This window comes from Sus scrofa, chromosome X (genome assembly GCF_000003025.6).
Source record: "Sus scrofa isolate TJ Tabasco breed Duroc chromosome X, Sscrofa11.1, whole genome shotgun sequence".
Taxonomy (NCBI): Eukaryota; Metazoa; Chordata; class Mammalia; order Artiodactyla; family Suidae; genus Sus; species Sus scrofa.
Genome location: NC_010461.5, coordinates 41,547,003 through 41,563,962, shown reverse-complemented (window position 1 = coordinate 41,563,962; position 16,960 = coordinate 41,547,003). Strand labels below are relative to the sequence as shown.

General features: G+C 41.4%; 1 long non-coding RNA gene across 2 annotated transcripts in view; it reads left to right on the top strand.

The window, feature by feature from the left end:
• Positions 1-16,960, top strand: part of LOC106506955 — an 84,229-nt gene that overhangs the window by 15,787 nt on the left and 51,482 nt on the right. For both annotated transcript variants that reach the window (XR_002340754.1, XR_002340755.1), the window contains exon 2: positions 7,646-7,800. This is a non-coding gene — a long non-coding RNA (uncharacterized LOC106506955). The remainder of the gene's footprint in view (positions 1-7,645; positions 7,801-16,960) is intronic.

The window sequence follows — 16,960 nt, the reverse complement described above, 5'->3', positions numbered from 1 at the left end:
GGGCCAGTCTTGAAGGAAGGGAAGAATTTGAAGCTTTGGGGCAAGGGAGAGGAAGAGGGGAGAGTGATCAAAGGATTCCAGGTGTGGAGAGGAACGTAAACAATGAGCAATTTTCATGGATCATGACTCTTTAACAGTCAGGAGATCAGATGGCTAAAGTAGGGAACCGAGTTCTTCAAACAGATAAGTATCCGTTGACTTATCTCAGCATCCTGTGATAGCTGCTGTGGGCATACCAAGGTGAATTCTGTGAAGGCACCTGGCATGCAGTTGCCACTCAGTTGTTTTCTTATTATTATTATTTTGCTTTTTGGGGCTGCACCCTTGGCGTATGGAGGTTCCCAGGCTAGGGGTTGAATTGGAGCTACAGCCGCTGGCCTACACCACAACCACAGCCATGCGGGACCCAAGCCATGTCTGCGAGCTACACCACAGCTCATGGCAACACCAGATACTTAACCCACCAGCAAGGCCAGGGGTCAAACCTGCATCCTCATGGATACTAGTCAGAGTCGTTTCCACGTGCCACAATAGGCACTCCCTACCACTCAGTTTTTGATGTGTTTGTTCTTTAAGGGGTCCCACACTTGAAAACGAAGGTGCTCATCATTTGGCTTTCTCCAAAAGCTGACAGTCTAGCTTGGGAGAGAATGGAATTATTTGAGTTCCACAATAGAAAGTGTCACACGATGATGTGAGACTAATGATACTAAACCACTCCCGAAGGTTACACTCTTTTTTTTTTTTTTTTTTTTTTTTGTCTTTTTGCCTTTTCTAGGGCCGCTCCCGCAGGATATGGAGGTTCCCAGGCTAGGGGTCCAATCGGAGCTGTAGCCACCAGCCTACACCAGAGCCACAGCAATGCGGGATCCGAGCCACGTCTGCAACCTACACCACAGCTCACGGCAACGCCAGATCCTTAACCCACTGAGCGAGGCCAGGGATCGAACCTGCAACCTCATGGTTCCTTGTCGGATTTGTTAACCACTGAGCCACGACGGGAACTCCCGGAAGGTTACACTCTTAACTATTAGGCCTTTTGCCCATGCATCAGATGCATGGGAAGAAGCGATCAGAGGTATTAAGTAGGGGTCCTAGCGAGGAGGCTGATACAGCAGCCATGGGACCACGTTAGGTTGATAAGACTGGGCATGAAAAGGAAAGTAGGTAGAAGAAAAACATTTCAACAATAGGGCTAGTTAAGAGCTGCTTAGCTGGCGGGTGGGGTGCTGGTATTGGTGGGGGGAATAATATTCTAACATGATCCCAAAATGTCAGTGCTATAACTAAGATAAACATGTCATCAGTGGAGACAAGGGTGTCAGGAGAGGCGGACCATCTGGGAAGGAGGAATGTGATGAGTTCTGTTTAGTACATGGTGAGACCAGGAGAACAATTAAAATTTAACTACCCAAGTGAACATACTTGGTAGAGTTGAAGATTGAGCAATAGCAGCCAGATAAGCAGCTGAGCTTAGCGGCGCTGGTTGAAGCTATGCGTAAGGTACATGCACCTAAAGGAGAGGACACAGAGATCAAAGCAGAAGACTCACGACTGAACCTTATACCATAATAACAGCTTAGGTAGAAGGAGGAAAAAGAAGGACAGAGGCAAAAAAGAAAAAGAAAGAAAAGAAATGAGGCGCTAACCAAAGAGACCAAGTCTCAAAGATGTAGGAAAAATTGCGTCTAGCACAGTGCCTGGCCCAAGAAGCAGGGCTCAGCGAATTCATGGAGGGGGAACAACTGTGTTCATTATCCTGGGAACCAAGGGGGGAGAAATTTTAAAGAACAAGGCAATGATTATCAGTGAAAAATGTTACCAGGTACAAAGTGTGATTGAAAAAAAAAAAACATGGAGTTCTCTTGTGGTGCAGTGGGTTAAGAATCTGGCGTTGCCATGAGCTGTGGTGTAGGTCGCAGACCTGGCTCAGATCTGGCGTGGCTGTGGCTGTGGCTGTGGGGTAGGCCGCCGGCTGCAGCTCTGATTGGACCCCTAGCCTGGGAACTCCCACATGCCTCAAGTGTGGCCCTAAAAAGAAAAAAAAAATCAAAATTGTAAAAAGGCATACATACATGTAGGGGTCTCATTCCCACTTCTAACCCCATCCCCTTTGGTTTCTCTTGCCCTCTATGGGCAATTTATTGGCTTATTTGTCCTTTCAGTTGTCCTTTATGCAAAATTGATATATACATATACTTATTAGGTCCCTTTTTTGTACGTAAGGTAGCACAGTGGGTGCACTGCTGTTGACCTTGGTTTTGTAATCTAAAAGTAACATCACTCCTTATCAGTACTGCCACCTGAAGAAAAACACACAACCTAAAAGTTATGAGCTCTGTTTTATGTGGGGACCTTACTGAGACTATAGCCCAGAAGACAGCCTCTTGAATAGCTCTAAGGAACTATTCTGAAGAGGGAAGGGAAGGGCCAGGATATGTAGGAGTTTTTGCAACAAAAAGTAGTCGAAGGGAGGGGGAGGGAGTGGTTGGGGGGATTGGGGTTAGTAGATGCAAACTATTGCCTTCTGAATGGATGAGCAATGAGATCCTGCTGTGTAGCACTGGGAACTCTGTCTAGTCACTTATGATGGAGCATAATAATGTGAGAAAAAAGAATGTATACATGTATGTGTAACTGGGTCACCATGCTGTACAGTAGGAAAAAAAATCGTATTGGGGAAATAACAATTAAAAAAAAAACTAAGACTAAAGATAGTGTCAGATTAATAAATGTAAATAAATAGAAAAAGTAGTCGAGCATTAGAAGATTCCTGCTAATCACCAAAAAAACCAGACATCTCAAGTTAATAATTTCAGTGAGTTTCTATATATGGGAAGATGCAAGATTCTGGGCTCACTGAAATCATTCCTTTGATATGCATCTTAAATATGCAGGGCCAGTATCCTATTTTTCTCCATCCTGAATTCCCCTGAGGGTGCACCTTGGGCGGGGGGGGGGGGGGGTGGCGGGGGTGGCTGCAGTGCCTGAGGACTTAATAGCGGGCAACATTCTTTGTTTACTGAAATGGCAGGCAGCATTTTTTTGTTCACAGTACATAAAGATAGATCTTTGTTTCTTTTTGGCTCTTTGCATGTTGTTTCTCTGCCCATCTTTGATCTTCTTCTCCCACCTTTTAATACTCTGTACAGTCACCTTGTTTAGGCTTTCTACTGCCTGATGGGCCATATGTATTTTGAAAAAGACCCACAAGTAATTTTGATATGCCCCTCTCTCTGGAATAGTGGTTAAGGGACAGCCATTTACGCTCCAGCTGTGCCACTTACTTGCTATGGTAATGCTTAGTCCTTAGGGGAAAGGAAGCTCAGGGTTACTTACTTTTCTCCTTCCCCACCCGACCTCCATCCCCTCCCCCAAAGGAGTGCTGATCTGGATTGAGAAGATTCCAGGACCCTAGTTTGAACCACAGTCACAGGAGGAGGCACTTGGCAAGGAGTAAAGAGATACACGGATCTTACAGGTTGTCTCCCTCGGTCTGGAAGGGACTTTTTGCTTGCCTTCCCTTCACAGCAGCCATCTTCTAGGGGCAGAGGCTTCTAGCCATCCAAACAAAGTCTTTTTGGAGTTCCTGTCATGGCTCAGCAGTAACAAACCCGACTAGGATCCATGAGGACACGAGTTCGATCCCTGGCCTTGCTCAGTGGCTTTGGGATCCAGCCTTGCCATGAACTTCAGTGTAGGTCGCAGACATGGCTTGGATGCAGCATTGCTGTGGCTGTAGCTGGCAGCTGCAGCTCTGATTCAACCCCTAGCTTGTGAACTTCCCTGGGCCATGGGTGCAGACTTAAAAAGCAAAACAAAAACAAAGACAAACAAAAAACCCAGTCTTTTTGAATGAAAGTCTTGTCTGGATATATGCCCGGGAGTGGGATTGCTGGGGGTCCCTTTGCTGAACAGCAGAAATTGATACAAGACTGTAAATCAACTATATGCTAATTAAAAAAAATAACTAAAGCCTTAAAAACAAAATCTTTTTTTTCCATCTAGCACCCCTAAGGAGGGCCTTATCACATCAGTGGAAGAATAGCCACACCTTGAATGTGTGGAAGCCTCAGGCCGCGATCTAGTGCAGGAAAATCGTGAGGAGCCAGTCTCACTCCTCATGGTGGTACATTGGAGTTTGGGGCCAAAAGCTGTGGCTCCTGTGAAATGGTCACCTTGCTTTATTTTAAACTCTGGGCATGGGTTTTCCTCCGAGACCTCCTGGAACCAGGTAATCGGGGCAGGATTGAGGTTCTGCTCTATCCTGGCCAAACACATCCTCAGCCTGTTGATCTCATCCTTTGATAGATCCCCACTCACCAATCTCAGACGTGTGACCTCAACAAATGAGGTCCTCGCCTAACTTCCCATTTCTTCATCTGGCAAAATGGGGCCAATCCTAGGTCTTCATACATTTGATTCAAAGGTTAAATGGCTTAAAGTATACAACACACCTAATATGGTGCTTAGCTATTATAGCAAGTGCTCAACGAACAGTTAAAATTATTTTTACTATTGTTAGTATTGCTGAGCAGTATAATGCAACAGTTAAGAGCACAGATTTTGGGGTTAAACTTCTTTCTTTGGCCTTGGGTCTATATTCTGCACTTAACATATTTTTAAAAAAATTTTTATTGGAGTATAGTTGATTTACAGTGTTGTGTTGCTTTCTGCTGCACAGCATAGTGACCCAGTCACACATATATATGCATTCTTTTTCTCATATTATCTTCCATCATGGTCTATCCCAAGAGACTCGATATAGTTCCTCGTGCTATACAGTAGGACCTCATTACCTATCCATTCTTTTTTTTTTTTTTTGTCTTTTTGTCTTTTTGTTGTTGTTGTTGTTGCTATTTCTTGGGCCGCTCCTGCGGCATATGGAGGTTCCCAGGCTAGGGGTGGAATCGGAGCTGTAGCCACCGGCCTACGCCAGAGCCACAGCAACGCAAGATCCGAGCCTCGTCTGCAACGTACACCACAGCTCACGGCAACGCCAGATCGTTAACCCACTGAGCAAGGGCAGGGACCGAACCCACAACCTCATGGTTCCTAGTCGGATTCGTTAACCACTGCGCCACGACGGGAACTCCACCTATCCATTCTAAATGGAATAATTTGCATCTACTAACCCCAAACTCCCAGTCCATCCCTCTCCCTATCCCCCCTTTCTTGGCAACCACAAGTCTGTTCTCTATGTCTGTGAGTCTGTTTCTGTTTTACAGATAGGTTCATTCGTGCCTTATGTGTATGTGTATATATATATACATATATATTTTTTTTTTTACCAATTTAAGTTAGCTAGCCCCACTAAGCTTTAATTTCCTCAATCATAAAAGTAGACATAGTAGAAGTACCTATCTTTTACGGTTGCTAAGAGGATCAAATATGCAAAGTGCTTAACACAGAGGTAAGCACATATAAGAAGTAGCTGCCCTATCTAACAGCATTTAAAAACTCAAACCCGGAAGTTCCCAGCGTGGCTTAGTGGTTCACAAACCCGACTAGTATCCATGAGGATGCGGGTTCGATCCCTGGCCTCGCTCAGCGAGTTAAGGATCCAGCATTGCCGTGACCTGTGGTGTAGGTGGAAGACGCGACTCGGATTCTGCATTGCTGTGGCTCGGGTAGGCCGGCAGCTGCAGCTCCGATTAGACCCCTAGCCTGGGAACCTCCATATGCCACGGGTACAGCCCTAAAAAGACAAAAAAAACCCCAAAACCCCAAACCTAACTACATTTAAATGATTTAGGCCCCTTCAGAGGAGGTGGGAAGTGTCTCCTCACGTATAATTGAGCATGCAGGGGGTAGAGGTAGAGTGAATCCAACATTTTCCCATAAAAATGCACTCGTTTAAAATTTTAGGGGGTAGATCTCATGTGTTTTTTCACCACAATTGAAAAAAAATTTTTTTGTTATTATTTCCCCAATACAGTTATTTTTCTACTGTACAGCATGGTGACCCAATTACACATACACGTATACATTCTTTTTTCTCCCATTAGCAGGGCTCCATCATAAGTGATTAGACATAGTTCTCAGTGCTACACAGCAGGATCTCATTGCTAATCCATTAAAGAAAACAAAAAGACAACTTACAGAATGGGAGAAAATAGTTTCAAATGATGCAGCTGACAAGGGCTTAATCTCTACACAAGCAACTCATACAACTCATCACCACAATTTTTTTTTTTTGTCTTTTTGCCTTTTCTAGGGCTGCTCCTGCAGCATATGGAGGTTCCCAGGCTAGGGGTCCAATCGGAGCTGTAGCTACCAGCCTACACCAGAGCCACAGCAATGGGGGATCTGAGCCGCCTCTTCCACCTACACCACAGCTCACGGCAGCACTGGATCCTTAACCCACTGAGCGAGGCCAGGGACCAAACCCGCAACCTTATGGTTCCTAGTCGGATTCGTTAACCATTGCGCCACAATGGGAACTCCCATCACCACAATTTTTCAAAATTCACTCATAGAAATGAGTTTTATAAATAAAGTTGAAGGAAGGGCGCTGTGACATTCTGAGCATTCACTCCGTGTCCCATGCTTTACATTTTTCCTTATACTTAATGCCAGTATAAAAATAATCAGGGAGTTCCCTGGTGGCTCAGTGGGTTAAGGATCTGGCATTGTCGCTGCTGTGGCTCAAGTCACTGCTGTGGTGTGGGTTTGATCCCTGGCCAAGGAACTTCCACATGCGGCAGGCACAGCCAAAAAAATAAAAATAGTAAGAATAATCAGGACAGCACTTGTGTTGGCAGATTCAGTGTGAATAATACCATATGAACCTCACATGCTGCCCTATCTATTGCCATAGCCTTTGATCATTCAGTTAGCTTTACAAGTACTTGTTAACACCAAAGGATTTGTGATACAATCAACTTGAGCAAAGTTGTGGGAAGGAGGTGAGTTTTTTTTTTTTTTTCTTTCACTTCAAGAAGCTAAGCCCTGATTCAAGTCAGAAACATCTGCCTTTTGGGAGTTTCCTTCCTGGCTCAGTGGTTAATGAACCCGACTAGGATCCACGAGGACATGGGTTCGATCCCTGGCCTCGCTCGGTGGGTTAAGGATCTGGCGTTGCCATGAGCTGTGGTGTAGGTGGGAGACGAGGCTCGGATCCCGCGCGGCTGTGGCTCCAATTCGACCCGAGTGAAAAAAAATCTTGCTTGCCATATCAGTAAACAAAGGATGTGGCAGCCACCAAGCTATCACATCGCAGTTGCCCAGATGGTGAGCCCTGCCTGAAAGAACGCAGGATAGAAATAGAAACAGGATGCCTGCCATCAATCCCCTGCAGCCACCCCTTAATGATGCACCCTGAGGAGACTCAGGATGGGAAAATGCAGGATCCTGGCCCCAGATGGCTAAGGTGCATATCAAAGGAATAATTTCAGGGAGCTCAGACTCTTGCCTCTTTCCATATATAGAAAAGTACTAAATTCCTTAACTTGAGATGCATGTTTTCTTTAATTAACAATAACCTTTTGATGTTCTGACTACCTAGTCTTTGTTGCCAAAAACTCCTGTCTCCCTGGCTCCTCCCTTTCCTCTTTGGAGCAGTCTCTCAGAGCTATCTGGGAGGCTACACGCTGGCTTGGGTCTCAGAATGTCCACCGACTAAAACATAATTCTCAACTTTTAGGTTGTGCATTTTTTCAGTCACCAGTTCTGGTGACCATGAAGGGATTCAGCGCAGACTTCTCTGCTTCACCTAAACTCTATGAGGCACCAGAGCCTTGGTGCCAGCAGAGGCCTCTCGTGCCCGTCTCCCTCCTTGGAGAGTCCAGACGAATTTGGGTGAGTCTCTCCTGTTTTTCGGATCTCCTTGGTTGATGATCCTGAGGTTTATTCGGCAACATGTAACAGGTACCTGGCTCCCCAGCTGGAAGATACTGGGGAGTGACTCCCCTAACTGAAAGATATGGGGGGAGCCCAGTTCAAAAACATGGGGATTGGCTCAGTTAAAAAGTTACTGAGTGGTCTGGGCTGAATGGTTAGGTCAGAGGCTGACCTGATGTCTTTCCTCAAATTGGCTACCTTAACAAGAATGTCAGGATGAAAGTGCATGAGCAAATTTTATCCCCAACGAATTCAACTTTAAAATGGGAAAGAGAGAAAAAGACAAAAAAAAAAAAAAAAAAAAAAAAAAGGAGTTCCCGTCAGTGGTTAACGAATCCGACTAGGAACCATGAGGTTGCGGGTTCGGTCTCTGCCCTTGCTCAGTGGGTTAACGATCCGGCGTTGCCGTGAGCTGTGGTGTAGGTTGCAGACGTGGCTCGGATCCTGCGTTGCTGTGGCTCTGGTGTAGGCCAGTGGCTACAGCTCCGATTGGACCCCTAGCCTGGGAACCTCCATATGCCGCGGGAGCGGCCCAAAGAAATAGCAAAACGCAAAAAAAAAAAAAAAATGGGAAAGAGAGTCTCTCAAACAAACAAACGAAAAACCCTGATGGGCATCAGAAAGCCAACCTCTAACACTCCAGCTAGATTCATATATGTATGGAGCTCATACTTAAATGTACCTACTTAATTGGAAATTAAATATTACTTTATTTAATATTTAATAAGAAAGTAAATATTATTTAAATAATACTAATTAAAATAATAACTTAAATATAAGATGGGGCTCTTATATTGCATACACAGTTAAGTTAAAGCTGGTTTGATAAAAACATCTTTTCAGAATTCTAACCTTAAAGAAACAAAAGCCTTCTGGGGAGACTTTGTGTTTGTCTTCCTATGTCTTTGAAATGAAAATGTTCTTACTGGGAGTTCTCTGATGGCCTAGCGGGTTGAGGCTCCTGCGTTCTCACCGCTGTGGCTCTGATTGCTGCTGTGTGGCGTAGGTTCAATCCCTGGGCCAGGAATTCCCACATACTGCCTGTGTGGCAAAAAAAGAAAAAAACGCACACAAAAAAACCAAGAGAGAACCTGAAATAAACGTTGCAACTCTCATTTTCTTAAAAAAAAAAAAAGAAAATGTTCTAACTGATCTTAGGACAGTGTGTGTGTGTGTGTGTGTGTGTGTGTGTGTGTGTGTTTTGAAAACTTGACCTCTTCCATACTATTTTTTGAGTAAACTTTCTGGATCTTATTTATGTAGCATCCTCCTCACTCTCTTATGGGGAAGCCTCTTGTGTTTTATTGCTTTTGTTTGTTTTTTGTTTGGTTAGTATTTTTGGCTTTTTAGGGCCGCACCTGCATCATATGGAAGTTCCCAGGCTAGGGGTCACATCAGGGCTGTAGCTGCCAGCCTATGCCACAGCTCACGGCAACGCCAGATCCTTAACCCACTGAGCGAGGCCAGGGATCCAACCCGAGTCCTCAGGGATACTAGTTGGATTCATTACTGCTGAGCCATGATGACAACTCCCCGTTTTATTGGTTTGAATCACAATTAATATATATCTCATTAATAGCCAGGTGATGGATCCTTTAAATTAGAGCTTTTCTAAATTGCTAAATTCTTAGCTCTCATTAGAAATAACTGCATATTGGTAGCTATACAAAATTAAATTAAAAGGTGGAAAAATATATACCGGTTAACCTAAGAACTGCCTTAGTTGAAATCAAACAAGAAAAACTGATTTGGGAATCGGGTATAGTGGTCTCCCAAGGGTCTCCCCTTCCCCTCAATGGGTCTTAAAGATGCTCATAAAAACATTAGAATAACTAATGTTACTTAGGTTGATTAACAGGGAAAAAAAGCTGTAGGGAATGTCTAGAGCCTCTTTCCCAACAAGGTGGAAATTTTAAGGAGACTTATCCCAACTGGATAAAGAAATCTTTCGATGGTTATTTTAAAATGGGATAAATAATTGGTGCAGCCACTATGGAAAACAGTATGGATGTTCCTCAAAAAATTAAAAATAGAGTTGCCATACAATCCAGCAATCCCACTCCTAGGCACATATATGGACAAAGCTCTAATTCATAAAAGATACATACACCCCTGTGTTCATAGTAGCAGTATTTACAATAGCCAAGACATGGAAACAACCTAAATATCTGTTGACCAAAGAATGGATAAAGAAGATGTGGTACATGTATACAATGGAATATTACTCAGCTATAAAAAAGAATGAAATAATGCTACTTGCAGCAACATGGGTAGAACTAGAGATTATCATACTAAGCGAAGTAAGTCAGGAAGAGAAAGACAAATACCACATGATATCACTTATATGTGGAATCTAAACTACAATACAAAGATTGATACAACATTGCAAATCAACTATACTTCAATAAAATGTTTAAAAATGAAAGAAAATATGACATGAATGAACATATCTACGAAACAGAAACAGACTCACAGATATGGACTTGTGGTTGCCAGCGGGGTGAGGGGAGAGGGAAGTATTGGGAGTCTGGGATGAGCAGATGCAAAGTATGACATACAGGCTGGATAAGCAACAAGGTCCTAACTGTATAGTACAGGGAACTATGTTCAGAAAGGAATATGAAAAAGAATATGTGTATATATATATATATATATATATATATATATATATATATATATGTATAACTGAATCACTTTGCTGTATACCAGAAATGAACACATTGTAAATTAACTATCCTTCAATAAACATTTTAATGCAAAAAAAATAATTAAAATAAAAAACATGGGATGAATAAAATGGACATTTAAAAGGCTGGGAAAAAATTATACTGAGATACTTGACCAACAATTACTTGGGGCAACAGGCCAATTAATCACGTTTAAAGATTGATAAAGGGTCTAAGTCCCTTGGCTCAACCCCTCTCTGGGGATCCCAGCATCTTTTATATAAGAATAGTTTAAATAGACAAGGGATAAAAAGAAAGAAAAGCTTCTAAGACTCCTTCTAAAAACAAGAACTGTTGATTGGGCTCTAATGAAAACCAAAGTTGATAGGATTAAGATAAAAGTTCACAAAAAATGATGTATATAAATGGGCTTTCTATAAGATGGCTGCATCTCTTTTGCATAATTATATTGTGGGATAGACATGTCTCACTTGGGGTCTTCCGCTGCTTGGTATTATAAGATAAGGCATATAGATCTGCCTCTGAGGATTTTTTTTTTTTTTTTTGCTTTTTTTTTACGGCCGCATCTATGGCATATGGAGGTTCCCAGGCGAGGGGTCGAATCAGAACTATAGCCGCCGGCCTACACCACAGCCACAGCCACGCCAGATCCAAGCTATGTCTGCGACCTACACCACAGCTCAGGGCAACTCCAGATCCTTAACCCACTGAGCAAGGCCACAGATCGAACCCGTGTTCTCATGGATACTAGTCAGGTTCTTTACCACTGAGCCACAAGGGGAACTCCCTCTCGGGAAATATCACATCCTAAAGGAAACCACTTGGGTTGCCTGAACCATACAAAATAAAGTAAAACCTGGAAACTAATATTCAGGAGCTAATAAAAATAATAGTAGAGATTTTGCTCTGGGTCTAGCCTGCACTCAGAAAGAGGGCCCTTGTTGAATGCCTTCTGCCAGGTTTGGAAGACATGATAAATTAAACCCCAAAGTCTAGAACATGGAACTCTTACATTTTGGTTTAGTTAGAAATCTTCCCACTGATATAGAGGAACAAATGAAAGAAAATATAGTCGGGCCAATCAACCTTTTGATATCCTTTGGGTGACAGACTAGTTATTTGACGAGTTAAAAGGAACTGTCTTTGTTCTGTAGATCTCTACAGATCAGAAATGTAAATACAGGCCAAGAGGACCTGAGACTGAACCTAATTAGCTCCATCAGGTAGAACCAGAAATCAAGGGAAAAAAAGGAAAAATGGCATATTAAAGTTAAACTGCCAGAAATCTCCCCTCAGCTGAAAATCTAATTCTTCACAGTCTCCTTAGAATTTTATCAAGAACAAATACAAATCTTAAAAGTCTTTTCCATAAATAGTAAAGCCTTAGTCATCTAAGCAAGTGAATTTAATTTATTCCAACTGTTATTTATAAACTAGTTAAGTTTACATTGTAATATCTGATTCATAACTAAGGGGTTTTTTTAAGTGAAGCTACGAGATCTCTGTTTTTGTCTGTTTATATGTCTGTGTACACATTATACATATGAGCTATTTCTAGCTCTAGAAAATATTATCAAAATGAAATTTATAAAAGTGTTCTATTTAATTAACTTAAAAGTAAGCACTTATAAATTAAGTATTTCTAAATATGAAAAAAAGAAACCCAGCCAGAATGACTTTCTGGGTCATGTGAACTGGGAAATATTCAGTATTAAGTTAATACCTGGTATTAAGGTTAGTTTAAGTTTGTCGAGTTAATTAATATTGACATGTTTTCAGAGTCATCAATATTAAGTATAATGTTTTTATTGTTCCTAGGTTTAATACAAGTCAGGTAAGGTCTTGTTATATCTGTTACGAATTTGACAGCAAGAAAAAAACTTGGTGTGATAAAATTCTTGTAAATTAAACACAAATGAGATGAGAGCTTTTGGGTAAACTCTTCAGAAATAATTATGTTTTAGGAATGCCTACTTGAAAGCAATCTCTCCAGATACCTGGTAACTTGAAATTCTGGAGTGCTAAATTCAGTTGAATGATGGGCGTTTATTGAACATTGAAGTGTATTGAAGTTTACTGAAGATTGGCTTCCCTTAACAGAGAAACCAAAGGTATTTAGGACTATGATTAAATATGTTGGTGCCACACTGAGATTTTTTTATAAGAAAGCACATGTTGTTAGAAATTACTATTGGTATTTATGTTTGCCAACCTATAGAATACTAATGTAGAAAACAGTTCCTAATTGCCTATTTTAATTTTCACTAGAAATTAAGGTTTTAAGAGTTGAGGAGTCTAGCTTAAATATATACTTAATGCTACTAGAAATAATAAAAACCTTTCAGTATACAATAGAAATGGAAGACATATATTGTGAACAAAAGGAGGTATAAAGAATGGAATTCCATTTTGTTAAGAGAAGGAAGGTAAAGTGATTTTGTTCCCTAGAGTTGATTGTTTCTAAATGGGAAAATGAAAGGACAAAATGACATGGCCACAGAAAATGATAAAAGGTTGTGGAAAAGGAACCCTGGAGAAAAGAGTTTTATACATGGTCCAGATCGGCTAAATTTAGGTTTAATTTAATTAAGTAAAGGGATTTTGTTGTTACAAGTAGGCTGGTACAAGACTGGAGGTTGATTTTTCTCTCCGTTAAGAGGACAAAATGTTCTTGGGGTACTGCTTTTGAAAACAGATTGTATAAGTGCCTGTAAGTCATCGGTATTTATTTTTTGAAATCTTTGTCACCTTACTTAAGTCAATAGGTATTTGCTTCACAGTGACTTCATGTGTTTTAAAACCTTTTTTAAACTTGCCAAATATCAAATTCTAACTGAAGTTCTTTTAACCTCCAGTAAACTCTGGAATGCTCATTTCAAAGCAACCCTGAAACATCTCAGAGAGGAATTTCTATATACAAACATACATAGGAAGAAACTAATTAGACTTCTTTGGTACATTAAATTACTTGAGAAACATTGTCAAGTGATTGGAGGTGAACCTTAGGTTATATTGTAGGGGTAAATGTCATTAATATAGATATTCGGAAATTTACACGGAATTCCTAAAAATCTTAAAGTTTATTGCATAGTATAATGTTATCAGTCATAATTCTAGTTATTATCTTAAAACGTGGTATGTTATAGAAATAGTCAAGTTTCTTGTCAATTGTAATCAAATCTTTAACCACGCCATTTTAAGTCTTGTTGTTTATTGACAATCATTGTTTTAAATTCTGATGCTTTTATAAAGTGAAGGTCTTGAATAAAATTCATAAAAAGGACTTTTTGACAGAAGTTTCTGATAGTCTGATCATGCTGCTGAAAGAAGCAAACTTGCTGACCTCATCCGCATCACCAGGAATTAATTAATTACATGGGATGAACAAACTGATAAATATAATTTATAACTTAATGATTGTTTTTTTGGAAATATACTGGCTTTTAATCTTTGTTTTCAGAAAAACTTCCCACTTATACTATGACCTGCAAGTTGATAAGTATACTTTTGTAGGAGTTCCCATTGTGGCTCAGTGGGTTAAGAACCTGACTAGTATCTATGAGGACGTGGGTTCAATCCCTGGCCTCGCTCACTGGGTTAAGGATCTGGCGTTGCTGTGAACTGTGGTGTTGGTTGCAGACATGGCTCAGATCTGGTGTTGCTGTGGCTGTGGCACAGGCCAGAAGCTGCAGCTCCAATTTAACCCCTAGCCTGGAAACTTCCATTTGCTGCAGGTGTAGCCCTAAAAAAGCAAAAAAGTATACTAAAAGTGTACTTTTGTAAGCAAAGATAAAATATTTATATCTTTTTCTTGTTCTTGTTGTTTTCATGTTCCTTCTAAAATTTGTCTTCTCCAGCTGGCTCTCCTATGACTTGATAGTTTATTGCAACCGGATTATAACTAGTTATACCAGTCATTGTTTTAATTCATTCTTTAATTGAAAATTGTTCATGCTTTGTCTCCCTACTGCACTATGACATTGTCAGTGTTACTAGCTGTATTACTTATAACCTGTTGATTTTATAAGATTGTTGTCTCTTACATGACCCAATATGTAGCCAGGCCTCCAACAAAAATGATGATGGCAAAACACCTTGAAGAAATATTTAACATTTATAACTCTACATAGAATAATTGTAATAGCGTGATTCTAGGTATGGGAAGAAGCAACAAGGGAAAACATTTCCTGGGTCATAATAGACTAGTAAGACAGGGGATCCAGAGAATGTTAAATTAGCAACAGCGCCTAATCCAGAAATTAGCACCTTGAGTGGCATATGAACAAAATCTTCACCTGATCTAGGAATGAACCTTCCTAGCACCATGGGACAAAAAATTTGCCATGAAATGTCTACCAAATATTAGCTGAATTTATGACCAAAAGGAAGGACTGCAAGTGAAAAAAAAGGTTGCCTGCCAAGTTTGTAAACAAAGGATTTTGCAGCCATCAAGCTGCAACACAGTACAGCTGCCTAGATGGTGAGCCCTGAAGGAATTCAGGATAGAAACAGGATGCCTGAGCAACAAAATTACAATCAACTGCTGAACAACCTTCAACTAAGTAGACTGCAAACTATCCAAAAAGATATCCTACTTGAGAAGAAGAGGAGGCCACATCAAGATGGTAGGGGGTCAATTATGTGACATAAGCAACCCCATACCTCCACAGACTGGAAAGTAACTATCACAGACACTCACCCACAGGAGTGAGAGTTCTGAGCCCCACTTCAGGTTCCCAGGCCTGGGGATCTAGCATTGGGAAGAGGAGTCCCCGGAGCATTTGGTGTTGAGGGCCAGCAGGGCTTGTGTGCAAGAGCTCCACGGGACTGGGGGAATCAGAGATTCCATTCTTTTTTTTTAGCTGAATGAATTTTATTACATTTATAGTTGTACAACAATCATCACAACTCTTTTTTTTGTCTTTTCTAGGGCTGCACCCACGGCATATGGAAGTTCCCAGGCTAGGGGTCTAATTGGAGCTGTAGCCACTGGCCTCCACCAGAGCCACAGCAATGCAGGATCCGAGCCTCATCTGTGACCTACACCACAGCTCACAGCAACACCAGATCCTTAACCCACTGATCCAGGCCAGGGATCAAACCTGCAACCTCATGGTTCCTAGTCGGATTCGTTAACCACTGAGCCACGATGGGAACTCCCACAACCCAATTTTAGAGCATTTCCATCCCAAAGAGACTCCATTCTTAAAAGGTACACACAGGCTTTCATGTGCACTGGGCCCCGGGCAAAGCAGAGACTTCATAGGAATCTGGGTCAGACCTGACTGCCATTCTTGAAGGATCTTGTGGGAAAACGGGATGACTGTAGCTTGTTGTGTGGGACATTGGGGGCAAAAGTCTTGGGAATAATCAAATAATCATCAGCGTGTGCTTCTCTAGAGATGGCCATTTGGGAATTGGCCCCATCTGTCCCACCCATCAGGGCCATACAGTAATCCGGGTGGGAACACAGCCCCACCCATCAACAAACAGGCTGCCTAAAGACCCCCAGGCACATAGCCACCTCTAATCTCACCCAGAAACAAAGCCCCACCCACCAGAGGGATAAGAATCAGCTCCACCTACAGGAAGCCTGTGGCAAGCCCTCTACCAACTTCAGCAATAAGGTGTGTGTTGGGGGGGCATCAGAAGCAAGAGAGGCTACAGCTGTATTGTCAGCAAAAAGGAGACCACACCAGAAATCTATACAAAATGAAAAGATACAAAATTATGACTCAGATAAGGAAACAAGGAAAAAAAAAACCCAGAAAAATAGTTAAGTGATCTGGAGATTGCCAACCTCTATGAAAAAGACTTTAGACCGATGATAGTAAAGATGATTCAAGATACTGGAAATGAACTGGAGGCAAAGATTGATAAATTACAAGAAACATTGAGCAAAGAAATAGAAGATTTAAGGATTAAGCAAGCAGAGATGCAAAATACAACCACCAATTAAAAATTCACTAGAAGCAACCAATAGCAGAATACAGGAGGCAGAAGAATGAATAAGCAGGGTGGGTACAGGCCAGTGGAAATCACTGACAAGGAACAGAAAAGAGAAAAAAGATTGAAAAGAAATGAGGACAGTCTAAGAGGACTCTGGGACAACGTTAAATGCACTAACATCCACATTACAGGACTGCCAGAAGGAGAAGAGAGAGAAAAAGGGCCAGAGAAAATATTTCAAGAGATAACTGCCAAAAACTTCCCTAACATGGGAAAGGAATCCCTCAAATCCAGGAAGCACAATGAGTACCATATAAAATAAACCCAAGGGGGCATACCCCAAGACACATATTAATCAAACTGACCAAAATCAAAGACAGAGAAAATAGCGAAAGCAGTTAGGGAAAAGAAACAAATAACATACAAGGGAAACCCAATAAGGCTATTGGCAGATTTTTCAGCAGAAACTCTGCATGCCAGAA